Source organism: Dendrobates tinctorius, unplaced genomic scaffold (assembly GCF_039654945.1).
Source record: "Dendrobates tinctorius isolate UK_male_01 unplaced genomic scaffold, ASM3965494v1 ptg000270l, whole genome shotgun sequence".
NCBI classification, from domain to species: Eukaryota; Metazoa; Chordata; class Amphibia; order Anura; family Dendrobatidae; genus Dendrobates; species Dendrobates tinctorius.
Window position 1 is genome coordinate 621,380 of NW_027361937.1, and position 12,703 is coordinate 634,082.

Sequence of the window (12,703 nt, forward strand, 5' to 3'; positions counted from 1 at the left end):
GCAACAGACAGTCATCAGTCAAAATCCGCCGATAATGAAAGTCAATGGGGAAAAAAACGGATCCGCAAGGAAAATTTGCAGATCCGTTTTTTTCACGATCTTGACTGATTGTGAAAAACTGATGTGTGAAACAGGCCTTAGGCTATGTTCACCCTAGGCATTTTTGCAGCGCTTTTTTTTTTCTTTTGCAGTAAAACCTGCTCTCTTGGCAGAAAAGATGCTACAGAAAAAAAATCAGGTTTTGCTTGTTTTTTACTTGCATTTTTTGGTGCTTTTTGTGACTTTTCCCTTGTTTTTATCATGCTACATTTGTCTCTTGTGCATGCTGATAACATTTAGTGCAAAAAAAAAATCTTGCTCTATTTATTCAGGTTTTGGCAGGAAAATGCTGCAGACCTGATACCTGCATTTTTTGGGTGGATGCTCAGGGTTTTTTCACCACTCATTACTTTCAACGGTTGAAAAACGCTGAAAAAACACTGAAAGAAGTAGCAAGTTCTGTTGTACAAAAAACATGTAAAGCACAAAATACTGATGACAAAAAAACTAAGTGTGGCATTAGATTTCTGAAATCTCATAGGCTTTGCTGGTACTGTAAAACGCAGCTGAAAATCAGCATAAAAACGCATAAAAAAACTGCATAGAGTAGAAATAGCCTTGAACACTTACATGGTATAAGGCTTATTACAAAAAAACAAGGATAAATTCCCTTAATCATAGAGAGTTGAGGAGGCAGAGGGGCAATGATTTTATTATTTAATAGAATGGAAATTATGAGAGTAGTTGGTGAATGACCAAAATTCTGTGTGCACAGAAGATGCAGTGCAATAGTTAATCTAATCACCCGAGCTACCAGTGTTTATCTTGTTCATTTGGTGATTGTCTGCACATTAACATCAGCTGATAATTGACAAATGAGCTGTGCCGAGTTGGAGATCATTGGTGCTGCTGGATATTTTGGCATGCTGTTTTTGGGTGTATACTTTCCTCATTGTCCTATTCCTATTTGGGTTGTACATTCCTAGCCTTCCTTATATACCTATGGATCGCCTGCCAGGGCCGTGGGGTACTCGGTACCGGGCCTCTTCTTAAAGCGGCGGCGGTGACCCTGTCCGTGGCCCTGAAAGCAATTTGGGAATCTCCTTATTCAGGTGGGTTGTGAAGCCTCCTTTCTAGCACTATTCTCTGAGGTACTTGCTGCTGTGAACTCTATTCAAGTTCCTCTCTCCGTCTGCTACTTAGGTAGAACTCCACTCGCATGACAGGCAGCTGTAGCCTGCTTCAGGGATTGCTCCTATATTGTATCTCCGGCTCACATGTGCTGCTGTGTCGTCGAGTCTCAGTTGGGGCAGAGGATCTGCAGTCATCTGTCCTCTGGATTCTGCTGCGGGGACTTTAGTACCCACACAGCCTCAGACTCCGGGGTTCGGTCTCTAGCTCTCAAGCCTGGGGGTGAGCTCTGCTATGGCTCCCGTCCCCAGCTTCTCTCCGCACGTCCTCTCTCTTCCCTGTTCAAGCACTAACTCCCCCTAACTTCCTGCTTCTGACCAGAGAGAGCAGCTCTGCTGAAGTTGGGTTTAGAGCTCCCTCTGCTGGCCTGGAGCAGGAACTGTGTTGTATGCTGGAACTACCTGATATGGGAATCCCTTCCTTGCTTCCAGACATGACATCACTCTCCCAAGGAGGGAGTCAAGGCCATTGTGGCAACCGAACTCCTGGGGTGCCACACCTATCTACTAATGATGAGTGAGCATCCTCGCCACTACTCCGTACTCGCCCGAGCATCTCAATGCTCGAGATGCTCGGAGCTCCCCGAGTATTTCCGGGGTTGCTCGGTGGGAGCTCGGGTCCCCGCCCTGCATGTTTGGCGCTCTTTAGAGAGCCAATGAACATGCAGGTATTGTCTGCCACTCACTGTAGTGCCGCAGCCATGTTGGTTGTGGCATTACAGTGATTGGTTGGCCGCACAGTGTCATCAGGTCTATATCAAACCTGGCGCTGCCATGCTCGTCACAGTCTACTACGGAATCAGGCAGTGTAGGGAGAGTTGCTGCTGAGCTAGGGAGAGATTTGCTTGGTTCTTACGTAGTGTGGGTATACCATATAATCTACTATATAATTGTCTAATTCTGTCTGTCTGTCTGCCTGTTTGTAACGGAAATCCCGAGTCGCCGGCCGTGACCAATCAGCGACAGGCGCTGTCCGGCCACAAATCCCGCGTTGCTGATTGGTTGCGCCTGGCCGCGAATTGGCACAGAATTCGAACGACGCACGCCACCGCTACCGTCGGGAGATCTGCGGCATTAGTCGCTGATCTCCCGAAAGTTGCCACGGGTCATCTCCTGCCACACGGAGGTCAGCAGTGACGCAGCCGGAAGATGACCGGCACAGCGCTCAATGTGCGGATGGTAGCCAGGGTCCAGAGGAGAGGAGACTCTCCTCCAGGCCCTGGGTACCATAAACCTGTAAAAAATAGAATTAAAATAAAAAATAGTGATATACTCACCTTCCGACTGCCCCCTGACTCTTTCCCTCCTCTCATCACGCGCCCGGCATCTTCCGGTCCTAGTAATGCTTTGCACGAATGACCGCTGATGACGTCGCGCTCTCGCTAGAGTGACGTCATCTCCGGTCCTTCGCGCTAAGCATTACTGGGACCGGAAGATGCCAGGAGCGTGGAGAGGAGATCGGGGCCGTCGGAAGGTGAGAATAACCATTTTTTTTAAATTATTTTTTACATTCTATCTTTTATTATTGATGCTGCATAGTTGACCAAAATTGTCAAATGCATGCGTTTTACCCGCGGCGGGAGTTGCAGAAATGCTGCAGAAATTTCCACAGCATTTCTGCAACGTGGGTATTTAGCCTCAGTATGACACGCAGCAGCGACCAGGCCCCCGCTGTGAGATGATGGATCGTCCTGGACCATCTTTTGAACGTTGGTCTCCCGCTGGCCATATTCTAGAATACCTGATGCGTTAGAATCGGGCCACCATCTAGTATACACATAACCATCTCAACTAACAGTCCTTCTGAGGACTAATAAAGCTGCATAGATATCAGTGCTAGGCAGGCAGGCAGTGTATGTGGCAGACTGCAGTGCATATAGCAAGAGGGCCCACTCTAGTTGTGTCTGCTGCTTCTATTAAAGATATTTCTAGATATTGCCCCAGGTATCAGGGGCCAGGAATAATTTTTTTACAGGCCAGCTATTTACAACAGTGGTTTGTCCATCACACGGATCAGAGATAAAAAGTGTGCTCAAAATTCTGCCATTTCTGGCCTTCCTTTAAATTTTGTTGCAGTGTATTAGCAAAGTTATTGACACCAGTTTGCTGTTAATAATAGTTACCTTCAGGCCAGCTATTTACAACTGTGGTTTCTCCGTCACACGGATCACATATAACTGCGCTCAAAATTCTGCCATTTCTGCCTTCCATTTAATTTTTGTTGCAGTGTGTTAGCGAAGTTATTGACACCAGTTTGCTGGTAAAAATAGTTAAGAACTAGCCGCTGAAGAGAACCATACAAAAAATAAAATCCAAATTTTATTATCGTAACACAGTACATGAATAAGAAAAATAAAAAAGGCACAAGAGGCAGTACAACAAAGTGTCCAATGAAGAGGGCCCCAGCTAGATCCCTGTATATACATATCCCTTTAAATATCCTAAATGATTATTGACAACTGTAAGGTCATTAGTAAATAAAGGGAACAGCTATTCATACAGCATAAATAAATGCAACAGTTGTTCATATCACTAATATAACCATATATCCGTATAGAGGTAATGGCAGAGCAAAAATACCAAGTCCAAATTAATAACATGTGTCTAAGTACAACCTGAATCCACAGCTGACCAGAGTAATAAAAATGATGACAGATTACTGAAAGCATATGTGTCCATTAAATCAACATTAGCCACCGGATTATAAACATAATCATAAATATAGCAGCACATTACCTTAGTGATATGTATAGAGTATAGTAGAGAGAGCCATGAGTCCCCCTTCCACCCCGATGCACGTTTCGCCCAGAGCCTCTTCCAGGGGCATATCTGGGTGAGGAGAGGGAGTCCTTATAAATAAGATGTAACCAATAGCAGGGCAAGAAATGGTCTTACGGTAGCTGCCATCCATGGTAATCCGGCGTATGATGCTTCCAGCACACCTCCGATGTAAAGTGTGCTTCCGGGATGCACTCAGTGAAATGCACGCTGGAACGCATGCAGTTTTGATATAGAGCATGCCCATAAACGTGGGGTAGTGATGAACAGCGCATGCGCACGCCATTGCCAGCAGTAGAGAGAAATAATGTACAAAATATACGGGATACGTGGCAACAAGATTAATACTGAAGATTAATTTCACTACTATTTATTAAATAATCATTTTTTTCCCTGTTGGAATTCGGTTGCATTTTTGTGGATCCTGTGTCACCTGGACTGCTTCGGATCAGACGAAAAGGTAACTCGTGGGGAAAAACTTCAGCAGACCAGTATTGCATGTATCAGGGACCAAGGGGAGAAAGTACTCGCTGACTGGTTGCTCAGTAGACTCTGTCTGGGAACTATCCATTAAATATCCCAGCCACAACTACCCCCCCCGGTCGCCCTGATTACACCCTCAACAATGCAGTTACTGGGAAAGTCCAACTAACCACGGACACGTGGACAAGTGCTTGTGGGCAGGGATGGTACATCTCGTTGATGGCACACTGAGTTAACATAGTGGAAGCCGGGACCCAATTGGACCTTGGGATGGAACACGTACTCCTGACGCCAAAGATTGCAAGCCCTAGGTCTATCAGGGTTGCCCCCGCAGTGTACAGCTCCTGTATCTCATTTTCCTCCTCTTCAGCCTCCATCTCCAAAATGACCACATCAGTCACAAGCTGGAAGCACTGCAGTACTTCCTCAGCCAAGCGGCAACAGGCTGGGCTAAAACTAATATGCTTAGGTGACATCGCACAATGCTGAAGAGTTGTGGACAGCTCTGAAAGAGTAGGCAGATCTGTGGCTGACACCGCCAAACCTACAGCCAAGAATGGTTGTGTGTGACAATGGCCGGAACCTGGTGGTGGCTCTGAGGCAAGGTGAGCTCACACAAGTACCTTGCCTGGCCATGTGTTTAACCTTGTGGTTCAGTGGTTTCTCAAAACCTACCAGGAGCTGCCGGATCTGCTTGTCAAAGAACGCCGCCTGTGTGCCCATTTTAGAAAGTCAGCTACAGCTTCCACCACCCTTGCCGTGCTTCAGCAGCGTTTGCAGCTTCCAGCTCACTGACTGGTGTGTGATGTCCCCATGCAATGGAACTCTACACTGCAGATGTTGGGAAGGATGTGAGCAGAAGAGGGAAGCTGTTGAAAACCAGCATCAACAAGGCTGTCGGTATTCAGTTCAGACTCCACACCATGGGCGTACCCACCGGGGCACACAATGAAAGAACACCTCCTGACCGTGGTAGTGGAGAGCGAGTTTAATTATCCTCCCACCACGCCCCCCCATGCACCCCATCCTCGCCCTCCCAGAGAGACCTACCGCAGCCCCTCACTGCTAATAAATCCCAGCAATGACATCGCTGGGCTGCTCTGTGTGCACAGGACCTGCGATGAGGTCACAGGAGGGGAGGAGTCAAGGGTCACATGATCAGGGGCCTGTGTATGCAGGACTCTGCTGTGCTGGTTGTCATGGTGCTGGATGAGGGAAGTTTATGTGTGAGGTTTGCAGGGTGGATGTAGCAGAGCCGTGTGTGTACAAGATGTATGGAGCGGAGCTGTGTGTGTACGAGGTGTACGGAACGGAGCCGATGTGTACGAGGTGTTCAGAGTGCAGCTGTGTGTGTACGAGGTGTACAGAGCGGAGCAGTGTGTGTAAGAGGAGTACGGAGTGGAGCTGTGTGTGTATGAGGTGTACGGAGCAGAGCCGTATGTGTACAAGGTGTACGGAGCGGAGCCGTGTGTGTACAAGATGTACGGAGCAGAGCCACGTGTTTGCGAGGTGTACAGAGCGGAACCATGGGTGTGCGGAGCGGAACCATGTGTGTACGAGGTGTATGGAGCGGATCCATGTGTGTACAAAGTGTACAAAGCCGTGTGTGTACAGAGCGGAGCCGCGTGTGTACAGGGTGTATGAAACGGAGCCCTGTGTGTACGAAGTGTACGGAGCTGAGCCGTGTGTGTATGATGTGTACGAAGCAGAGCCGTGTGTGTATGAAGCAGACCTGTTGTGAGTTCATTTTCCCCTTCACTACTGAGGCCCGAGGAACTCCCTCTTCTGGTAAAGAAAGGTAGTGAGCCTGATTATCAAACACCTGAGGCTGATGATGATGACTGGCTGAGTGGAGTTACTGACTGGATATAAGGCTGCCGATGCCCTTCTGCCCTGCGGGTGATTTCTCTGTGGGATCCTTGGAGACCAGTCTGAATTCCTGCTCATCTAAAGCTAAGTTTGCTGCTCGGCTTTTTGCATTTGTCTTTTGACTTTGTTTTGCTTTGTTTTTCTGATTTCTGCCATTCCCTGCTGGGGTGTGCTGAATTCCTATAGCTCTGTCTTCTGAAAATACCTGAGTGCTGATTTAGTTTTTGAAGCCTAGCTGCTTCAGGGTCTTTTTCATATCAGCTTGTTGGCTTATGTCTTTGATATGGTTTTGGCAGATTGCAGACAGCAGCCTTCCTGTCCTTTCCTATCTAGGTAGTTTTGGGCCCCGGCTTTGCTCAGTCTATCTTTCTGTCTGTGTTAGTGTTTTCATCTTGCTTCACCGTCATTATATGTTGGGGGCTGCCTATTGCTTTGGGGTCTGCTCTGGGGCAGTTTAGATTTCCCCTTTCTTTCTTTAGGCCTATTTAATTCTCCGGCTGTGATCGAGGGGTCTAGGGCATCGTAGGAACCCCCCACGGCTACTGCTAGTTGTGTTGATAGGTTCAGGGGTCTGCAATCTGATAGTTGCCAACTTCTCTGGTTTTCTGGACTTAGCTTGTATTTCTGTTTTTGCCTCCTACGGTGACTCAATCATAACACGGACCCTTGTGTATACGAGGTGTACGGAGCGGAGCTGCATATGTACAAGGTGTACGGAATGGAGCCGCATGAGTACAAGGTATACGGAGAGGAGTCTCGTGTGAATGAGGTGTATGGAGCAGAGCCGCATGTGTACAAGGTTTACGGAGTGGAGCCATGTGTGTGTACGAGGTGTACAGAGTGGAGCAGTGTATGAATGAGGTGTAAGGAGCAGAGCCACATGTGTACAAGGTTTACGGAGTGGACCATGTGTGTGTACGAGGTACATGGAGCGTGGCCACATGTAAACAAGGTGTATGGCGCAGAGCCACATTTATACAAGGTTTACGGAGTGGAGCCATGTGTGTACTGAGTGGAGCCATGTGTAAGCGAGGTGTACGGAGCGGAGCTTTGTGTGTACGAGGCATACAAAGCGGAACCGTGTGTTTATGAGGTGTGCGGAGCCGTGCGTGTACAAGGTGTATGGTGGGGAGCATTCATACCTCCCAACCATCCCGGATCCACCGGGACAGTCCCAATTTTGAGATGCTTCCCTGCTGTCCTGGCCGGGAGTTTACTTTTCCCGCAGATGCAGGAGTACATGGTAGAGCCCCGAGGAGCACTTTAAAACTCGCACGGGACATTCCACCAGAAGTGGCGTGCTGGAAGCTGACCGGAAATGAGTTAATTTTGAGAAGAGATTGTGATAGAACCATGGAGGCACTTCAGGGAATGCTTCAGATCCATTACCGTTTCATCCTCCGAAAGCGCAGACAGTGGGATCGCATTGGAATCAGGGATGCCAGCCATGAGAGCAGATCATGATATGTCCTGCATCAGGAGGCCTAGGTGGATTACAATGTGAGCCGGGCTGCTATAGTATCTTTATATAATCTTTCTTTCTCTTTCTTTCTTTCTCTCTCTGTTCTTTCTTTCTCTCTCTAATCTTTTTTTCTTTCTCTCTGTTCTTTCTTTCTTTCTTTCTCTCTGTTCTTTCTTTCTCTCTGTTCTTTCTTCCTTTCTTTCCCCTTTCTTTCTCTGTTTTTTTCTTTCTTTCTCTCGCTGTTCTTTCATTCTCTCGCTGTTCTTTCTTTCTCTCTCTGTTCTTTCTCTGTTCTTCTTTCTCTCTCTCTGTTCTTTCTTTCTTTCTTACTCTCTATGTTTTCTTCCTTTCTTTCCCCTATTTCTCTTTCTCTGTTCTGTCTTGCTTTCTCTCTGTTCTTTCTTTCTCTCTCTGTACTTTCTCTTTGTTCTTTCTTTCCCCTCTTTCTTTCTTTCATTCTTTCCCCTCGTTCTTTCTCTCTCCGTTCTTTCTCTCTCTGTTCTTTCTTTCTCTCTCACTCCCTTTTCTTTCTTTCCTTCCCCTCTTTCTCTCTCTGTTCTTTCTTTCCCCTCTTTCTCTCTGGTCTTTTTTATGTCCCCTCTTTCTTTCTCTCTCTCTCTGTTCTCTTTCAGTTTTTCTTTCTTTTTCTGTCTTTCTTTCTCTCACTGTTCATTCTTTCTTTCTTTCTTCCCCTCTTTCTCTCTCTGTTCTTTCTTTCTCTCTGTTCTCTTTCCTGTTCTTTCTTTCATCCCCTCTTTCTTTCTCTCTCTCTGTTCTTTCTTTCCTTCTTTTTTCTCTCTCTGTTCTTTCTTTCCCCTCTTTCTTTCTCTCTCTGTTCTTGTTTCACTCTCTGTTCTTTCTTTCTCTTTGTTCTTTTTCTTTCTCTGTTCTTTCTTTCTCTCTCTCCCTTTTTTTCTCTCTGTTCTTTCTTTTCCTCAGTACCAGCCACTGTGCCCATAATGCCAGCCACTGTGCCCTCAGTACTAGTCAGTGTGATCATCAGTGCTAAATGGGTGCAGTTAGGGCATGGATATGGGTGTGACTAGTTGTGAAATGGATGTGCCCAGGGCGTTGCCTAAAATTTGCTGCGCGCTCGACCATGACTCCCCCCCCTCTAGTTTTGGCCCTGGGTACACCCATGCTCCACACATAAGACCTCAGGAGTGGACATGGATGTCAGACATATGTACCATCCTCCAAAACTTTGAGGACTCCACCAAGATGGTTAGCGGTGATGACACCATAATTAGCGTCACCATCCCACTTCTCTGTCTTCTGAAATGCTCTCTGCTCACAATCAAAGAGGATGCATTGCAGGCAGAGCACGGTGAGATGTAGCAAGGAACCATACAGGGTGATTACACATAGCCCAGTCTCATGTCATCCCAGCGTGGATTGGGTGACAATGAGGAAGAGGAGGAACAGGAGCTAGTTTAATGCACTATAGACGGTCCTACCTGCACAACTTCAGCATGGGAGGAGCAACTTCCTGATAATGGGAGCATTGCTTTCAGGTGGCCCTCCCGTACATCTCTTCAAAGGGGTATTGGGGTGCGTTTAAATTTAGTACAGGTCAGTCCTTGCATTTAATGCATAGGCAAACAGTATGGGAGTACCAAATCCCCAATAAAGGGAACCTTGCTTTCAGGTGGCCCTCCTGTACGTCTCTTCAAAAGGGTATTGGGGTGCGTCTACATTTAGTGCAGGGCTGGCCTTGCATTCAATGCATAAGCAAAGAGTATGGGAGTACCAACTTTCTAACATTGGGAACATTGATTTCAGGAGGCCCTCCTGTATGTCTCTTCAAAGGGGTATTGTGGTGTGTCCAACTTTTGGGCAGCCCTGCCACTCACTGCATACGCAACAACAGTATAGGAGACCCACTGTTTAATAATGGGAACAACAAAGCATAGCCAGCTGACGGCTCTCTAAGAAAAGTGGGGGCCGACTGCTGACCCTTTAAGAATAGTAAAGGCCGCCTGATGGCCCTATAATAATAGGCTTTGTGACTTGCAGAGTCCCTCCTTCATGAATGAAACAGGATGTGTCTGATGATGTGTCACACACCACATGGCTGTACAGTTGTGGCCAAAAGTATTGACACCCCTGCAATTTTGTCAGATAATACTCAGTTTCTTCCTGAAAATGATTGCAAACACAAATTCTTTGGTATTATTATCTTCATTTAATTTGTCTTAAATGAAAAAACACAAAAGAGAATGAAGCAAAAAGCAAAACATTGATCATTTCACACAAAACTCCAAAAATGGGCCAGACAAAAGTATTGGCACCCTCAGCCTAATACTTGGTTGCACAACCTTTAGCCAAAACAACTGCAACTGACCGCTTCCGGTAACCATCAATGTGTTTCTTACAATGCTCTGCTGGAATTTTAGACCATTCTTCTTTGGCAAACTGCTCCAGGTCCCTGATATTAGAAGGGTGCCTTCTCCAAACTGCCATTTTTAGATCTCTCCACAGGTGTTCTATGGGATTCAGGTCTGGACTCATTGCTGGCCACCTTAGAAGTCTCCAGTGCTTTCTCTCAACCCATTTTCTAGGGCTTTTTGAAGTGTGTTTTGGCTCATTGTCCTGCTGGAAGACCCATGACCTCTGAGGGAGACCCATTTTTCTCACACTGGGCCCTACATTATGCTGCAAAATTTGTTGGTAGTCTTCAGACTTCATAATGCCATGCACACGGTCAAGCAGTCCAGTGCCAGAGGCAGAAAAGCAACCCCAAAGCATCAGGGAACCTCCGCCATGTTTGACTGTAGGGACCGTGTTCTTTTCTTTGAATGCCTCTTTTTTTTCTCCTGTAAACTCTATGTTGATGCCTTTGCCCAAAAAGCTCTACTTTTGTCTCATCTGACCAGAGAACATTCTTCCAAAACGTTTTAGGCTTTTTCAGGTAAGTTTTGTCAAACTCCAGCCTGGCTTTTTTATGTCTCGGAGTAAGAAGTGGGGTCTTCCTGGGTCTCCTACCATACAGTCCCTTTTCATTCAGACGCCGACGGATAGTACGGGTTGACACTGTTGTACCCTCGGACTGCAGGGCAGCTTGAACTTGTTTGGATGTTAGTCGAGGTTCTTTATCCAACATCCGCACAATCTTGCATTGAAATCTCTTGTCAATTTTTCTTTTCCGTCCACATCTAGGGAGGTTAGCCACAGTGCCATGGGCTTTAAACTTCTTGATGACACTGCGCACGGTAGACACAGGAACATCCAGGTCTTTGGAGATGGACTTGTAGCCTTGAGATTGCTCATGCTTCCTCACAATTTGGTTTCTCAAGTCCTCAGACAGTTCTTTGGTCTTCTTTCTTTTCTCCATGCTCAATGTGGTACACACAAGGACACAGGACAGAGGTTGAGTCAACTTTAATCCATGTCAACTGGCTGCAAGTGTGATTTAGTTATTGCCAACACCTGTTAGGTGCCACAGGTAAGTTACAGGTGCTGTTAATTACACAAATTAGAGAAGCATCACATGATTTTTCGAACAGTGCCAATACTTTTGTCCACCCTCTTTTTTATGTTTGGTGTGGAATTATATCCAATTTGGCTTTAGGACAATTCTTTTTGTGTTTTTTCATTTAAGACAAATTAAATGAAGATAATAATACCAAAGAATTTGTGTTTGCAATCATTTTCAGGAAGAAACTGAGTATTATCTGACAGAATTGCAGGGGTGTCAATACTTTTGGCCACAACTGTATAAGGTTGCAAAATGTTAAAATGACATTTCCCAGTGAATGCATTTGTCTTGGTTGAAAGCAATGCTAAAGTTGAAAAACGCATCAAAAACGCTACATGTGAGCATAGCCCAAGGTGTGGAGGAGCATTTTTATTTTTGGTTATTTATTTTGCCTTATATACAAGCCATTACCCTGGAGAGGATGTTCCTTAACATATTTTAACATTCCGCGCTATGCTGGGAAAGCAAAATAACAGATTACTCACCTGAGATTCAAAAATGCTTCCAGTGGTCTTCCCCATGCTGTTCCAATGTCATTTGAGCACTGTTTCCATCGATTTCCGCAATTTCTAGTCCCTCTGCAGACCGCCCAGGGGGCACGGCAAAAATATTCAGTTTTCGCATAGACTTACATTGGGCTCGTTGCTCGGGTCGGCAATGAACTTCATGTCTCCTGAGATGTGTGTGTTGGCTCCTGGAGGCAGTGGAAGCTTGCGGCCTACAAGTGAGTCTGATGCACCTCACACCTGATGGCACACTGGGACAGAGACTCTGCTTACTTGTAAGGTGCCGGAGTGGAACCGGACAACAGCTTTTGAAAACTTTACATATGCATAACACATTTCTATGTATAGCTAGAGATCTATATTCCACATATTTCCTGAATTTATAGATGTACATATTCTTCCTGTCACATTGTAGAAGGATCAACTTTATTCTCATTTGCACAAGGAAAGACTAGAAGCAATGGGATGAAACTGAATGGGAGGAGACACAGATTAGATATTAGAAAAAACTTTTTGACAGTTAGAGTGATCAATGAGTGGAACAGGCTGCCACGAGAAGTGGTGAGTTCTCCTTCAATGGAAGTCTTCAAACAGAGGCTGGGCAGACATCTGTCTGGGATGATTTAGTGAATCCTGCTTTGAGCAGGGGGTTGGACCAGACGGCCCAGGAGGTCCCTTCCAACTCTACGATTCTATGATTCCTTTGTACTCTGCATGTGTACATTGTGTTGTGTTTTTAGGGTAAGGTATATTCTGATAGTAGTTTTACAAATGGTTTCTACTGGTATATATTTGTCATTTATTTTTCATAAATAAAATGTATTCCAGGATTAAAGTACATTCCCTCTAAAAAAAAGTAAAGGAAACTGAAGTCTAAATTGACTACTTTTTACTTTTT